The sequence below is a fragment of the Pleurodeles waltl genome, chromosome 8, assembly GCF_031143425.1.
Source record: "Pleurodeles waltl isolate 20211129_DDA chromosome 8, aPleWal1.hap1.20221129, whole genome shotgun sequence".
Taxonomy (NCBI): Eukaryota; Metazoa; Chordata; class Amphibia; order Caudata; family Salamandridae; genus Pleurodeles; species Pleurodeles waltl.
The window spans coordinates 604,304,403-604,321,936 of record NC_090447.1 but is presented as its reverse complement, the minus strand read 5'-3'; the positions used below and the strand labels follow the sequence as shown (position 1 = coordinate 604,321,936).

General features: G+C 50.7%; 1 long non-coding RNA gene across 1 annotated transcript in view; it reads left to right on the top strand.

The window, feature by feature from the left end:
- Positions 1 to 15,898, top strand: part of LOC138250159 (uncharacterized) — a 92,343-nt gene extending 76,445 nt beyond the window's left edge. The window contains exon 3 of the long non-coding RNA XR_011194900.1: positions 15,776 to 15,898. This is a non-coding gene — a long non-coding RNA (uncharacterized lncRNA). The remainder of the gene's footprint in view (positions 1 to 15,775) is intronic.
- The last annotated feature ends 1,636 nt before the right edge of the window (positions 15,899 to 17,534 follow it).

Genomic DNA, 17,534 nt, shown 5'->3' with positions numbered 1-17,534 from the left:
CTGATGGCAGCCATTGTCCGTGTCCAGCCTCCCCCCTCCAACCTCCTCCACCCAGACCCAATCCCCTGTACCTGAGCCTATCCCAAGCACACCATCAGACCAGCATGCACACACCTCAACACACAAAAGTGGCTGAGGCAAACATAAGCACCACACATCTCACAGACACTCACACAAGCATCATACCCATGCAGACATACCAACATCCACTGCCTCCACTGTGTCCCCCTCCTCCACGTTCCTCTTCCCTCCCTGTCTCGTCTCCACTTACACCTGCATGCACTACATCTTCAGCCACTACCTCCATCACCAGCACGCCCATCACCACACACCCCTCACGTGCACTCACCACCCCCACTACCATTTACACATCCTCTGTGTCCTCTCCCAGTGTATCAGTGAGCCCTCCTCCCAAAGTACACAAAAGCAGGCACACACCCACCCAACAGCCATCCACCTCCCAACAGCCTCTGGCCATGCACCTTCACCCAAATTCAGCAGACGTACACCTCCTACAACCACTACCTCTTCCTCCACTCCCAAACCCCCTCCATCTACCCATCCCAGTGTGTCTAAAAAACTTTTCCTGGCTAATATTGACCTCTTCCCTACACCTCCCCCCCGTCCATCCCTAGGGCCAGGCTTTCCAGGTCCCAACCCAGCACCTCAGCCACCACATCCCCAACCACAGTGGTGCCAGCAAATGCAGGCTATTGGAGTGCGCCAACCATCAGGGCTGCCAGTGTGCCACGGAGCGAGGGCAAGGACATTCCGCCACCTGCCAAGCTAAAAATGTTGCCCACATCCCGGAGGGACAAGCAGAAAACACCTGCCACCAAGGGGTCAGGGAAAATGAAAGGGGATAGTGGCAAGACAGCTGCGCCACCATAAAAGGTGGGGAAGGGCTAGAAACTGAAGGGCAGGTCAGGAGAGGGCATGGTGGCACCGACTGAGGGACCAGTGTCACACCTTCTGTCCACGTCGACGCCAACCTGTACGGCGGAGAAGACCGCCACCTGCAGCGCTGCCTGCAGCGCCACCTGCACTGCCACAGAACATGCCACCAGCACCGCTGCCACAGAGCCCGCAGCCAGCACCGCTGTCACAGACCACGCCACCAGCACCGCTGCCACAGAGCCCGCAGCCAGCACCGCTGTCACAGACCACGCCACCAGCACCGCTGCCACAGAACCCACCGCCAGCACCGCTGCCACAGAGCCCGCAACCAGCACCGCCGCCACAGAGCCCGCAACCAGCACCACCGCCACAGAGCCCGCCGCCAGCAGCGCTGCCACAGAGCCCGCCGCCACCACCGCCACTACAGAGCCCGCTGCCAGCAGCGCCGCCACAGAGCCCGCAACCAGCACCGCCGCCACAGTGCCCGCCACCAGCACCGCCGCCACAGAGCCCGCTGCAAGCACCGCCAGCAGCCCCGTGACATCCTGAGCCAGTGGCACCACCGCAGACATGGCTGCCATCCCCAGTCGTCCGAGGCTGTTGGTGAGTTCCAGGAGTCTGGGCAGCTTCCATGAAGCATCACTTTCAGTGGAGAAAGGCATTTACTACCTCAATTCTTGGCAGGATGAAGCACTCTGGGCACAAAGCCCCCTCCAGAACCAGTGGAGAGATACATCCACTACCTCAGTCTTTGGCAGGATGAAGCACTCTGGGCACAAAGCCCCCTCGAGAACCAGTGGAGAGATACATCCACTACCTCAGTCTTTGGCAGGATGAAGCACTCTGGGCACAAAGCCCCCTCCAGAACCAGTGGAGACTGTTATCCACTTGAGAGACTGTGGCTTTGTACTCCCCAGGATAAAGCAGTGGGCAAACCACCCACTGAAAAGACTTGAGAGACTGTGGCTTTGCACTCCCCAGGATAAAGCAGTGGGCAAACCACCCACTGGAAAGACTTGAGAGACTGTGGCTTTGCACTCCCCAGGATAAAGCAGTGGGCAAACCACCCACTGAAAAGACTTGAGAGACTGTGGCTTTGCACTCCCCAGGATAAAGCAGTGGGCAAACCACCCACTAAAAAGACTTGAGAGACTGTGGCTTTGCACTCCCCAGGATAATGCAGTGGGAAAACCACCCACTGAAAAGACTTGAGAGACTGTGGCTTTGCACTCCCCAGGATAATGCAGTGGGCAAACCACCCACTGGAGAGACTTGAGAGACTGTGGCTTTGCACTCCCCAGGATACATCAATGGGCATGGAGCCCCCTCGTTGAGTAGTCGCATTGTGCGTTCATTAGACTGAGGTGTCCCCCCTCCCCCTCCTCCTGAGGTGCCTCTATATTTTCGGTCTTATGCCCCAGCAGTGTTCTCTCCGTTTCCAGTCAGGTATCTAGTGTGGGCCTCGCCCATGCATTTTGGGCCCAGTGGTCCACGGATAATGATTGGTTCACTATCCGGACTTGTGTAGTTGGTGTACATAATTGTATATACTGTATTTTGAGTTTTGACTACTGGATTTTTATTGATTACAATCATTCAAATCATTTCCTTTTGTCCTTGCGTTATTCAAAGGGGGGGTGGGGGAGTGTATATGTAATGTTGCAGCATGTATTTGTGTGTATGGTGTTGGGGGTGGGGGTGCTGCGTGTTGCGTGTGTGTGTCACTCTCTTTTCCCTCCCCCCTTCCCTGTGTTGTAGGTGCAGTACTCACCGTGGTCGTCGCTGCCGTCGTTGGAGCTCCTGTTAGAGGAGCAGGAAGACCATCGCCGGCAGGATCTGCAGTTCTGGCTCCATGGCGTCCTGGTTCCTCGTGGAGTGTGGAAAGGGGAGTGATTTTCCGTTCTGTGTACCTTTTCCCGCGTGTTTTCATTCGCGTTGGTTCCGCCCCGGAAAAGGTGGCGGATTGTCGTGTTGTGATAGGGTGGGCGGTACATTGTCTTCCGCCTGTCTGTTGGCGGTTACCGCTGCGCTATTTGTTTGTACCGCCGTGGCGGTCGGAGTGTTAATGTGGCTGTCTATGTTGGCGGTTTCTGCCGTGGTCGTAATGCAATTTTTTTTCCTGCCGGGTTGTAATGAGGGCCAGTGTGTCTTGCCGTCTTGCCAGTGCCTCCTGTGGACCAAAAACTGCTGATGTCCCCGATGAGGGTTCATACACTGTTGTGCCCCATGAGACTAAGGCTGATCCGCAAGGCCACTTATGAACACTCCGTGTTGACTGAGTTGGCTCTTCATTCCACAGAAAATGGCACAAATGCAGGTGGACCTGCACAAGAGACTACTGCGCACTTTTGCTCCATGAATCCATCTTCCCAGGTGATCGATCTTACATCAGACGATTTGGCCTAATTTTTTTATGACTTTTTAGTCGGTGACTTCGGAGCTACTCTTCAAGATCATGACTATAGTTCCCCAAAACAATGATTAGACTTTTTGTTTTTTACCAAGCTAAATGTCGCAGTATGATTCTTACTTTTGCCTGCTGTGCTTGTCATGGTTGACATTTAAGTCTCTTTTGTATGTTTTTAGACATTTAATTTTAACCATGTTTTTTAACTTTTGTTTTTATGCTTCGCTTTTAGTCCAGTGCAGTTTTTTTTAGCTTTCGGATTCCCTCACCTTTGGTGGCGTCCTGTAATGGCGTCATACTTGTCACGGCAATCGGGAGGGTGTAGTGAATCCTAGTTTGTTTTAATGGGAAAACAGGAGTTAGCTTAGCATTTGGCTTGCAGACTAGTGACTTTTAACCTACTTAGCTTTCTCTGTCTTAGCCCATTTATTTAATTAATTCATCTAAGATGGCTGCCTTGTTTATAGTGAGGCCATTTTGTTTAGCTTTATGTTATCAGTGCCACTGCACTAAGGTCTCAACTCATGCGACAAAGACAAACAAACTGTAGGTGTTCACATTAGGTACTTTCCTTCTTCACGCTTTTGAGGGAATTGTTTATATTAATTACCGTCCCAAGCATGCTGTGTTATCTATTGTTTGGGAACAACCTACGTCAGGGGTCCAAGTAGATCTGTATAAATACATCACACTTTAGACAGATAATCAGAGGGATTCCGACCTGATGCCATTGCTGCTATCGATGCTGCACGTCTTCTTGACGCTGACCCGGACTTCGTGTTCCTACGGAGTCTGAGCTCAAGATCTCATTCCAAGGTAACAAGGGTTGGGGGCTCCTTACAGGGACAGGGCATTGGCAGATTAGGTTTAATATACCCAGCTCTGCTCTAGGTAGCAGGTTAGGCCTATTATGATATGGTACTAGGACATATTATACACTCTGTCTTCCCATATTACAGCAAGATGGTGGGGGTCTTCATAATCATGACTCTTGTCTTTACAATTCTATTTCTTGCACTATTCATTATCCTAATCATTGCAGCCCATGCAATTTACTGTGGATTGTGCTAAATAAAAACCTTTAAAACCTTCCTGCATCTTCGTTATTGCCTGTGTTTGGTTGAGACATGATGTATCTGTGAGAAAGGGGTAATCTCCGTTTAACCATGACACTCCCTGAGATGTCATACTTCTGAGTCCATGTGTAAAGGCTGCCACAAATCACCTTTAACTGTTTGGGTTCTTGGTGGGCTACTGCTAGTTAACCGAAAGGGTTGCGACTACAGTCACAACTTGTTGTAGGATAGGCACAGTCGCCTACAAACATAAGTACTGTCATTCTTGAACCGGCAGTCTTGCCCAGAGCAAGAGTCCAACTACGACAGTATTACCACCCAGCACCCTTGGTCATCTGTTTCTGAGTGATTGAGTTTAAACCGCACACCTTTTCTCACCAGCAACAAAACTCCTCTAGAGTAGGAAAAGTACAACGAGGCAACCAGAGTGCTTGCCCAGCTTTTCTCCACACCTCCTTCAGTATGTCTAGTTAAGTGTGTCTCTTGTAATAAGGCAATGTGAACATGATGCCTAAATATGCCAACACCTGTCTCGTTTTTGAGGATTACTTAACCTAGTTTTCAGGCACTCTGTGTGTCAAGCTTTTACCCTGTGAGCAGGTCTGCAGGTAGTTCTTTAGGCAATGTCGACGGCTGAGCATGCGTATACCAACCACACTGCTTCCTACCTTTCTAGCACGCTACAGAGATGCATTGCCATCTGTGCTTGTGCCACATCTAGGTTCCTGCCTGGTGCGACACACTTGAGGGGACAGTCATCTACCCATCCACTTCATCCCGGTCCGAGTCAGGCTACTTGTGATGTTTCGTAGTTAGTGTTCTGACATAGTTCATTGCGACTATCTGAGTCGTCATTATTTTTTGTGCCCTCCATGGTTGATCCGCAGATGGGCCAGTATAACATGAAATATGGTACCTCTAATTGTAACAGCTTCTTTTTGACCGTGAGGAAATCCCTGCACACAGCCTGAACCGCGAGCCGTGAAGTAATGAAAAATGCAATGTCACATCCTTGGTATTGGATTGCCTTACGTTCATGCCCTAGGCGGAGCATTGCATCTCTGTCGCTATAGTTAAGAAGCCTGGCTATTTTAGGCCGTGGCAGTGCCCCAGTAGGATGTCAAGCTGCAGCGACCTGTACGTTCTCTCCGCTACCAGCATTTTCGACAGATTATCTGCGCCAAAAATTTCACCAATCACAGCCTCTACATAGTGTTCCAATCTACCAGTATTTGTGGATTCTGCACACCTCTGATCCTGAGATTATTCCAGTGTGACCGTGCTTCTAAATCCTCATTCTTGGCCTCGATCTCTTCTAAAACTTTTTCCTCATTGAGGCGTTTCAAGGAGACTCTTTGCAGGTCATTTTCTGCAGTGGAGATGCGTCGCTCCGAATCAGCAATGTGAGTTGTCTGTTTTTCTGTTTTGGCTGCCATGTGGTGGATTCGGATATTAAGGGCGTCTATTTTCCCACTAATAGACTCAAAGCTGTGCTTCTTTCCAGTAGTGAAGCTTCGGGGGGGGGGTTTCTCAGGCGATACTGGAACGTGCTCAGGATCAGAGGTTGGGTGGGTCAGGCTGCGACTTGGTGAGCCACCAGGTCTCAAAGGTGAGGCCTGATTGACGCATATCAGCCTTCCCCATCATGAAAGCCAAGTGTGGGTCCCCACAGGTGAGGTACGGGCGGGGGGAAGCAATGCTGCTATAAGTCCAAGCAAAATATTGGTATGTGCAAGTGATTTTGTAACATGTCCTGGAAATCTCTGAAGTCCCTCCGGTTCACACAGTACCCACACTCACACACCCCTCTCGGTATCAGGCTGGAGTCTCATGACAGCCATTCATGAAACACCTATTTCCAGATTCTCAGTCCAGACCTGCCCCCAGCTCAGATCTCCAGCCGGTCTGCAAACTTCACAGGATCTAGGGGGAACTTTGTCCCAGAAAGCCACTGCTTGCTCAGGAGGTCCTAAATCAGCAATGTTCCTACAGCTGGCACCCTGCAGCACGTTCGCCCCATCAGCAGCTGCACGAGAATATATGGACCCGGTGCTTTATTAGCACTCCTTAAGTCAGTCTATCCCAGCCAGCAGGTTCCCTAACCAAAAAAGGGGGAATGCAGCGAGATCGTATTGCACGGGGCAGATGACGTAGGCCACCAGCCCGGGACAAAGTGTTCTGTAGGGCAGCACAAGGCTTAGTGCTGTAGTATTGCCATAGGAGTGGGCAAGCCCACTCCCCTGTGGAGCCAAGGGAGTTTACAGGTATTTCCCCTCTGATACTGCGCGAGTTTGAGTGTACCCCTGGTGACATAGTGGAGGGGGATAAAAGGGCGCGGGGATGCGGGAAAAGGATCTTGGAAAGTAGCGGCATGAGAATAAAGTTATCGGTGTTCAACCTCCACCCCGAGTCTGTGTCATTACTCAGCACACTTGTAGCGACACAACATTTGCCGACGAGGGTGGGCCTACCTTCTCTAGGTAGTGCCTGCACCCCAACATGCGGCACCTCTCCTGCTCCATGCTGCACCGCTCACCGATCGAGCCCAGCGTGTGCTGAGACACGCACAACCCGGCTGCAGCCCGGCCACAGATCCACTGAGGCCCGACCAGATACGCCCCCCGCAGCACAAAGCAGCAAGAGGCCACAGCCGACAAAACAGGTGACGACATTGCGCTCTACCAGCCCGCGGCGTTATATTCCCGGGCAGCAGCCAACACCCACTGCCACACCCTCAGCCGCGTGCGCTTCCTCTGAGGGCCGAGAGTATTACCACACCCTCCAACTTTGCTAGCAACCTGCAAGAAGAACAACCGAAGTAGAGGTACGCCACACCCTGCAAGGCCCTCCCTGGACAACCCCTGTCCACGGCTGAGGTGCCCCTCGAGTAACTTGCCCTGCACCAGGCCCCGCCCAGCGCTCTGTGGACATACTGCCACCCCCAGCCGTCTACGGCCCTGGATCATCACCCTGCAACCTTTCCAGGCCACACAACGGAGATCTCTCCTCCCAGACATGCAAGGAGGTGGTGCAGCAGGAGGCAACATTCATCAACTTCTGGAGGTAAGGAAGCCAGTGACTCCAAGCACTAACTGCACAGCGCACATCAAACCCCCAGAACCCCTCGCCATGGTTGGCATACCTCCCTTGGAACCATTCACCGTCACAGGAGCCCCACCCAGGCCGCAAGGTGGAAGGTATGGGTGGAGCACCTCAAAACCTACTTCGAGGCTCTGGATGTCCAAGCAGAGCGACAGAGTCCCCTCCTCCTACACCTCAGGGGGTTCAAGTCGGTGACAGAGGCAAGGCCACACACATGACCGCCAAACGCCTGACGAGTCGGTTGATGTCTTCTACGCACAGCTAAAAGAGCTAGCCAGCACCTGCACACTGCCCGATGAAGAAGATTAAATTTGGGCGCAGTTCATCCAAGGATGCTCGTCATCGAAGCTCAGGGAGCGCATCCTGCTACAACCAAACATGCTAATGAGGGACATCCTCATCGTTGGGCGATCCCAAGAACTGTCAAGAGCACGTGCTGCGCACATGGAGCAAGCACCGACAGTACAAGTCAAAATAGAGACGGTCAATGCAGTGACCACTAACACACCGCAAGCAAAAGTCGACAGCTACAAAGGGAGGCAAAAAGGCAGACCCTGCAAGTGGTGCGGCGGCCCGGCACCTGCACAGCCTGGGGAAAAACATGCAGCGCGTGCAGGAAGGCAACCACTTCGTGAGAAAGTCTGCCGGTCTACGATGAAGACGGCAGCCCCACATCGAAGAGGTCAGTCAAAGCAATTGAGAGCGCACCGGGCCCAGACTCGGACAGTGATATGGATGGTGACCACCAGATAGTTCACGTGATACACACCATCGGATACCGGCGGCTACCCACGTGCCAAGTTCTCATTCAAGGGCTTCCCGTATCGGCACTAGTTGACACCGGTACCTCCATAAACCTGATGGCCATGGATGAATATCCGAAGCTATCCAAGCCGCTGCCGCCACTCAGACCCACAGGAGTGCAAGCCTTCGCATTCGGCAACACCCAACCTCTGGAAATATCTGGGGTGTTCACCGCGGAAGTTGCCCACAACGACACGGTCAGGGCCAGGAAAATCTATGTGTCCAAAGAAGGATCAGGGTTTCTGCTTGGCTGCCAGACCGCCCAAGACCGCAACCTAGTGCACTTTGCATTTGGCATCCATGCCAGTGCTCTGAAGGACCTAGTGGAGGAGTTCAGCTCCCTCTTCGAAAGCATTGGCTGCCTGAAAGGGCCACCACTCTGGCTCCACATAGGCGAATTGGTCTCCCCTGTAGCCCTCAGACATCGGTGGGTAGCGTTCCACCTGTGCCCAAAAGGAGAGCGGGAGTTACAACTCCTGGAGCGGGCGGGCATCATCAAAAGAGTCTCAGGCCCTTCCCCATGGGTGTCTCCAATTGTCGTGGCGCAGAAACCCAAGCAACCAGAAGCCGTTCGCATCTGCGTGGACATGCACATACCAAACCAGGCAATTAAGAGAGAAAGGCACCTAACTCCAACCATAGATGGCATCCTCAGCGAACTAGCCGGATCCCGTGGTTCTCCAAAATGGACCTCAGATCGGGGTATCATCAAATCGTGCTACACCCTGACTCTCGGTCGATAACCACCTTCTCCACGCACACCGGCCTCTGGCGGTACACATGGCTTAACTTCGGCATTTCCAGTCCGCCAGAAGTCTTTCAACACGCCATAAAAGGGGTGCTGCACGGGCTCCCGCGGGTCCTCAATGTGAGTGATGACCTCCTGGTACATGCCCCAACCTTGGATGAACACATGAGGAGACTGCGAGCTATGTTTGTAAGACTGCAGAAGCAGGGACTGACACTTCACCGAGAAAAGTGTGACTTCCTCAAGCGGGAGATCTGTTTCTTCGGATACTGGTTCTCCGAACACGGAATCGGACCAGACCTACACAAAGTCAGAGACATTCAAGAGGCCCCGGTCCCCACGTCTGTTTGGGGGGTCCGAAGCTTCCTTGGCATGGTCACATAATGTGGCTGGTTCATGAGGAACTTGTCGGACATCACTGCCCCTCTAAGACAGCTCACCAAGCAGACCACCAGTGGGTGTGGAGAGAACAGGAGCACGCATTCCAAGCCACCAAAGACGCACACTCCCCCGATATCACGCTGGCATTTTTCGATCCCTGACGGGAGTCACAGCTGGACATTGATGCCAGCCCCACGGGCCTAGGGGCTATCCTAGCACAAAAGCAAGACTGTGGAGACTGGTCCCCCATCGCTTTTCCTGCCGCACGCTCACGCCAGTGGAGCAGAGGTACTCCCAAATCGAACGAGAGGACATCGCCATCTATTGGGGGTGCCGCCACTTCCACCTGTACCTGTACGGCAAACCATTCTCAGTAGTGACTGATCACAAACCACTGCTGCCTCTCTTCAGGGGGTCATCCTCGAAACCTCCCCCCAGAATCGAAAAGTGGATATTGCAGCTCCAAGAATTCGACTTTACTGTGGAATACCAACCAGGAACGAGGAACCCCACTGACTTTTTGTCATGCCATTCCCACCTAGTCACCCCCCAAGAAGTGGCGGAAGCCCAGGAGACGGAGGAGTACGTGCAGTTTGTGGTAGACCGAGCCAGACCCTTGCCCATACCGCTCAGCGAAGTGGTAGCAGCCACCAACCAAGACGAATGTCTACAGATTGCAATAAAAGCCACCCGGTCGGTGGACTGGCGACCACTCCAACGCCCAGACACCTTCCGCATGCATGACGCCCAATCCATACTTCACTCCTTGTTCAACGTCATACACGAGCTCCCGGTAAGCAAGGATGGCTGCCTACTGAGAGGACTCCGCCTGGTGATGCCGTCCAGTCTGACGGCCCGAGCCGTGTCCCTTGCCCATGGAGCCCACCAGGGTATTGTCAAATCCAAAAACCGGCTCCGGAACAAAGTTTGGTTTCCAGGACTAGACCAGCTGGTAGAGGACACTGTCAAGGGATGCCTAGTATGCCAGGCCAGTGGTTCCCCTGACCCCCCAGCGCCGGTCATCACCGAAGAAGACCCCTCGGCCTCGTGGCAAAGCGTGAGCGCTGACTTCGGGAGTCTACCCGACAGATCATACATGGTGGTAGTGGTCGACGACTACTCACGATACCCAGAGGTAGAGCTGATACAGTCCACGTCCGCACACACAGTCATCCCTAAGCTCGAGAAGTTAATGGCTACACACAGTCTTTTCGGTGAAATACGCATGGACAATGGCCCCCCCTCAACAGCCGAGAATGGACAGACTTTCTGGCTTCCACCAACACTAAACATCGGCGAATCACGCCCCGATGGCCACAAGCGAAAGGGGAGGTAGAGCGATTCGTCAAAACACTGAACAAAGTGGTCCACAATGCCACGGCGGAATCCAGGAACTTAGAGAGCGCCATCTATGCATTTCTACAGGAGTACCGGGTCACACCCCACACTACCACTGGTGTGACCCCAAGCCAACTCTGCTTCGGAAGGACAATAACAGATGCCATTCCACATCACCCCTCATGTGCAACACAACCACCACCACAAAACCAGTCCGCAACAAGGAGATCCAGCACTAACGCCTATGCCTCCAGGAGGCGGAGAGCTCGAGCGGTCCAGGTGCGAGTGGGAGACGCCGTCCTGGTCAAAGACCGCCACCCAGGAGGCAAGTTCCCTCTGCCTTTCGAGGCACAACCGTGGACAGTGATCGCCGTGAAAGGCACTATGGTGACAGCCCGCCGGGGTTTAGAGATGGTAACAAGCAACGTAGCACAGTTCAAACGCCTATCTCACTCTACATCCCATGACTATGGAAGAGACAGCACGGTCATAGCTGACACCAGTACCAATCCAGGAGGAGACTCAGGCCGTCAGGAGAGCACAGGCGACGGTGGGAGGCCCCCAGCTGAGGGACCCACGATGAGATAACAAGAGCAGGCGGCACTTCCAACATCGGCGCAGGCCCAAGAGTCATCCGCAAGGACTGAGATGCCTGGTGAGGGCCCAAACCAGTTGCCAGCGTCAGGAAGGTTCGGGGGTGGGCGGTACCATTTGAGGTACAACCGAGATCCGTCCCGGCGATATACAGACTTTGAGTGTGACTGATCCCGGCACCTGTGACACAGCGCAAGTGCCACCCCATCCAACACTGTCTCAGGTTGTGTGGTTTCAACAATCCACCGTTTGATTTTGAACACTATTTGTTTCGTTTGTCTCCCCCGTTGGGGAGGATTGTAGTGTTGCCGTAGGAGTGGGCAAGCCCACTCCCCTGTGGAGCCAAGGGGGTTTAAAGGTGTTTCCCCTCTGGTACCTCGCGAGTTTGAGCGCGTCCTTGGTGACGTAGTGGAGGGAGATAAAAGGGTGCGGGGACACAGGAAAAGGATCTTGGAAAGTAGCGGCATGAGAATAAAGTTATCGGTGTTCAACCTCCACCTGAGTCCGTGTCAGTACTCAGCACACTCGCAGCGACACGACAAGTGCAACACGTGCGCAGTCACCAGGCCTGTCTGTCATTGTATTTCATATCTTTGTCTCGTTTCATTGCCAAATGCGTCCACCCCTGAGGAAATCTGCATCCAGTCTGCTTTTCCACCTTGGGGGCATCCATTAGAGCATGTCACAGGATCTGCAAGAGTTTGCACCAGCTCTGCTTCACCACCCAGCTGGGTTCCCAGTCCCCTTCAGGCGTGTCACTGCAGAGAACCCAGCCACGGCAGCATTCAACTCCTGCCATCAGTCTGTGCGGGTCACCCCTCTCACACTGCGGGTCTGCTTCAGTATTCACCACCATTTGTAGTTATGCCTCACCAAGTCTAAGGCGGGAGCACTGATCGTCCCTCAGCCATGGCACTCAGCTCCTCAGCAGGAGTGCAGCCGGTTAGGCGGCTGCCATCTTAGGCCGTGTCCGGAGCGCACGGGTCAGTCACAGGCATGTGGATGTTCTGATGCACTACTCACACTTTTAAAGTGTGAATTGTGTACTCTGCAGCACCCCCTCATCGTGTGCCATGCCGCAAGGTCAGATGAACGCTGCAATAGCAGATAACTGTCAGATTTTCTTCCCTGGCTGGCAGAGGTACAATAGAGTTTAGCCATCTTGCACTGGGTTCACTAGCGACCCCCACAGGGAAGACATTCAGCATGATAAGAAGGGTGTGGGGTGTCAGGGCAGATGTGTCCCTCGCTCATGGTCTTTTAGGTGGGTACTGGGTCAAGAAGTACTTGCAGGGGGTACAGCTGGAGGCTACAATGGAATGGGGGCCTCAGGAGTTAGGGAGGGCCGGGGCAGGCACAGATTGTGTTGGGGCTTGCTCTAGGGACACCACTTCAACTTGCTCTTCTTGTAGGTCAGGAGGAGAAACTTAGGCCCTCATTACAAGCTTGGCGGCAAATACCGCCACGGCGACAGCCGCCAACATACTGTTGCTGTGGCTATCGACCCTCCATGGAATCATGACTGTAGCTGGAAATCCGCCAGAAGGCTGGCGGAATTCCGGCTACAGTCATGGCAGCAGACGGCAGTAAGGTGGCGCTCCTGCCAGCAGTAGCTCCACGCCAGCAAAACACCACCTCCCGTATCATGTTCCATGATACGGCCTGCCGGTGTTTTGCTGGTGGACGCTGCACGTCCCGTTTCTTGCCAGAGGACCCCCTGCAAGCAGGTATGTCGGGTTCTCCTACAGGAGAGGGGGGTGGAGGGTGTTGTGTGCGTGTGTGGGGGGATGTGTGACTGTGTTTGAATGCGTGCATACATGTGTAATGCATGTGTGCATGAGTGGGTGGGTGTGTGTGTACGTGCATGTTGTGTAGGGTGATTGCGTGTGTGCCTGGATGTATGTTCGTAAGTGTTCAGTGAATGTGTATGAATACATGCATGCGTGGGTGAATGTGTGTATGCATGTGTGTATGGGTGTGTATGTATGTGCATGTATGTGTGTATATGTTCGGGGGTTGGAAGGGGGGGACTCTGGGGAGGGGGGCATAGGAAACCCCTATCAGTGCCAGGGAAGGAATTCCCTGGCACTGATACAGGAACCAAGGAAACCATGGCGGTGAGCGAGGTCAAAATGCCATGGGCGGCCTAGTGACGGCCGCCGGGCTGGAGACTGTAGTCTCCAGCCCGACAGTCATTACCGCCGTGGCCGCTGGTGTGTTAAATTGGCGGTTTGGCTTTGGCCAAACCGCCAATGGGATAATAGTGGAGGTATGTACCACCAGCCTATTGGCGGTAATACCTCCACTACTGCTCCGACCGCCAGGGTCGTAGTGACCCCCTAAATCTTTCGCCCCTTATCCAAGGAGCCTGTCCAGCCTATGCCAGGAGTATTTTAGTTGTTGAGCATGTAATTCTCTAGGTGGGGCACTACCCCTCCTGCTACTCGGTTCCTCCTCCTGCTCCTCACTCGATGCATCAAGAAGACGTACCCACCTCTGAGCTAAAGATCTTGTTTGCGGCCCCTGGTCCAGTTGAGATGTTGCTTGGCCAGCCCAGAAGGAAAAAAACACAAATATATGTGTGGTTAAAATAGTATCCAAATAAAAAAAACAAGTTTACATTTTGCTAATAATTTTGTTGCTTGACCAAAGTAATAGGATATCCTGTGCAGTCATTTATAAATCATGCGGACTAGATAAACTTTAAATAAATAATTCATAGTAAAGATAAGATAACACACATATCAAGTTGAAGTTTTTTTTTTAAATGGTAATTTTTTTTTTTTTAAACAAATGACCCAAGTGAACAGGCAGCAACTAAACTGGGTACAGGCACTGTTTCTCTTCCAATAAAAAAGTATTTCAGCAGAACATTACAAACCTAGAAAATTAGCAAGTATTGCTATATAGAAGTTGTTGAAATTATTTGGTATACATATATATATATATAGATATATATATATAGATATATATATATTTATTTATGTTAAGTAAATTGTATCACATTCTTCATAAAATATGGGCACATACTAAATTACGGATACGTATGTATAGTATGAAGTAAGGAAAAGCTACATGTAAACCTAGTCAAGACAAGCAACATACACAAAACTTGCTTATTAGAGTATAGTAACATCACAAACTTTCACAATAACAACAAACATTTTAAATGAAAAAAGTCAGCATAGCTTCAAACTTTAAAAGGTCCTTGTGTGGCTAGTTATGCCAGTTTCAGCATTTTCGCTGAAAAGTTGCACTTGTAATCCTGTTGTAACCATTATACATCACACAATTCTTAGTAAAAAGCAGAAAATAGCCATGCATGGACCTGGGAAGCTTTGCAGCCATGACTCAGATTATGTTAAAGGTCACATACAACACATGACAGGACATCTCTCTCACACTTCACGTCAAACTGTGTGACAAATAATAAGGTACATGTACTTACCGTCTCTCTGCTGCTCAGACTCTTCCAGCTGAGCATGGAGGATCGGCCAGGCAACGCTCTGAACCATCCGGTACAGTGGTGTCATGGGTGGGTGTGGTGTATGTGGCTGGGAGTACACACCCATAATGTCCTGGGCCATAATATGGGGCCAGCGATGCAAGTCCTTCCAGCGTTTATGGCACTGCTTCCCCTGCCGTTTGTAGCGCGTGGTGATGCCCTGCCATATTTAGGCCTGTGCTGCATTATTCAGGTAGATATCTAGTCCCTCATACAGTTGAGGATACCTGGTATTATGCTTGCCACTCACCTGCAAACCTCAGGCCTTGTGCAAAAGCATGGATAGTCCATGCACTCCCTTCTGTAGAGCTCTCAAGCGCTACATTAAGCTTAGGAATTGTAAGATGTTCACAAATGGAAAGGGGTTGGGGATGAGAAAGACAGAGATGGATCTTCTCTATCACTATCCTGGGCCTTCCGGGTAAATACTCAGTTGAATGTGCTGTTACTGTTTGCTTCCATTTTCATAGTGAGGGAAATACCTGTACATAAGGAACACAGTATACGTTAGCATCAAAACACGTACAATGATTCAAGAGTCTTTGTATGACGTTGTGTGACTACACTACTAATGCTTACCAAAGTAAAGAAATGTGATAGATTTTCGAAACAAAGTAGAATCCCAGTAATTGGTTCTTGGTTACAGCTGTTAAGTCCACAGCTCCCGAAAGTGCTAATTGAACAAGGTCTTAATTCCAGATCATATCAGAGAGACCCAAAGTCACTTAAGTCGGGGAATAATAAAAACAGTTTGTCCCAAACTGGACTATCTAAGGAAGCCTCACAGAAACACACTATGAGTTAGAAAACAATTTGGTGTTCGTCTTGCTTTGTAGGCTATTTCCAGTTGTTGTCTATATCTGTAGCCCAATATGTAGCGCACACTAAACTGAGGTAGTTCTCTTCCTTTTCTTTTGTTCTAGGATTCAATACGAAGGCACTGTTTGCAGGATTCGGCAAGTAGGCGCTGTTTACCTTACGAAGTAAGGAAATGCCATTGCGGTTTTGTTACAATACTGGGATCGGCTACTCCAGGAGTTGCAGCCTGATGGAACAAACCACTGTTGCACAGGTAAGTTAGAGAGCTTGTGAGAAAGACCTGTCTTCCCAAATATCCAGTCACAGTCAAGTGATCAGCCAGAAATCCCGATAGATTTTTGGTGCAATCAGGTGATTTGACAAATGGGACGCAGAGAAGCAGGGGAGCACTCTGGGGGCTGGCCATAAGCAGGTACTGTGGGCAAAAGGCCCACAAAGGAGGCCTTACTTAGAAGGAGGGGACAATGGTGACCTTGAGTAAAAGTATTTAGGGAGAAACTAGGGCACAAAGATGTAGTTAATCTGGGTAGCACTGCAGAGAGCACACATGATGCAAATATTGCAAGTGGTGACACTTGGTCACAACCCCCTTAATGATTATGTTTAACTCAGTCTTGGTGAAAAGGGGGGCCTTCTCCTCAAGTCCTTCAGCCATGTTGGGGGTAAGATTGGTGCAAAGAGCAGAAGGATGGAGGAAGACACTTCTCTGAGTTAGGATTGCTGAAAATGCATTCAAAATAGCAGACTTTCTCTTCACGTATGTCATTTCCTGTTTATTCAGGGTAGGCAGAGTTCTCCGCCCTGACTGCGGAGTCCTGTGTGCTGAGCGGAGCCTCTGCACATGGGGCGCCCTGACTGCGGATTCCTGTGTACTGAGCGGAATTTCTGCACGTGGGGCACCCTGACTGCGGAGTCCTGTGTGCTGAGCGGAATCTCTGCACATGGGGCTTGTTGGCGCCTGGTCCTTAGTAGGTAAACTTACAAGGGGACGCGTGTAGTTCGATTAACCTTTTGGATCACATGGAATATCCTAATTATGTAGTGATCACTGACATCAATAATCAACATTACCAATCAATGACATTTTAATGAAAACAACTAAAACCATCTATTCATGAATAACCAGAACTCGGTAAAGCGTTTAACAATTTGTATTTCCCTATTTGATTACAATACTAAGTCATCAAGTTAGATCAAACTTTATTCAATCAGCTCAGTATTAGTTCATTAATGAACATCCATAACATAATCTAATCAATAATTAAGAAACATATGCTCAAATGCTTCAATGTAAGTCAGTAAATGATTAGACAGTATCAATAGCAGAGTTCAGCAAACGGTTCATCGGTCATCTGTCACTGTCAGCGTCACCCCTAGGAAGTCTACCTAACCAAGATTAGCATTAGCATGTGGGGCTTCATGCAAAACAATTTAGGAAAACATGAATTTGGAAAACATCTTTCAAAGTGAAAATCTATAAAATAGCGCAGTTGGTACCTAGAAGAAAAGGCACAAGTTAGTCAGTCACATTTTCATAGCTACCTACCCATAGAATGGATCAGTAACAAAGTCAGTCATCGTCTTCAGGTCATCAATAGATCAGCATTGCATTTGGCTTTAAGAGTATGAGTCCAACCACAAAATTCTCGAACAGCGTCTCCTGAAGTCTCCAATTCTCCCCTCGTATCTCCTAAATTCTGGATTCTTAGCCCCTTGTAATGACTTTTTATTAGGGTCTTCCAGTCAATCCCCCTAATTTCCAATTGGTCAGTCGGTCAGCAGATATGACTTTAACCTATAATATTAGTTTACCAAATCTATAAATGTTAATATTAGTCCTTTCACAAGATGCGGATTGTTCCA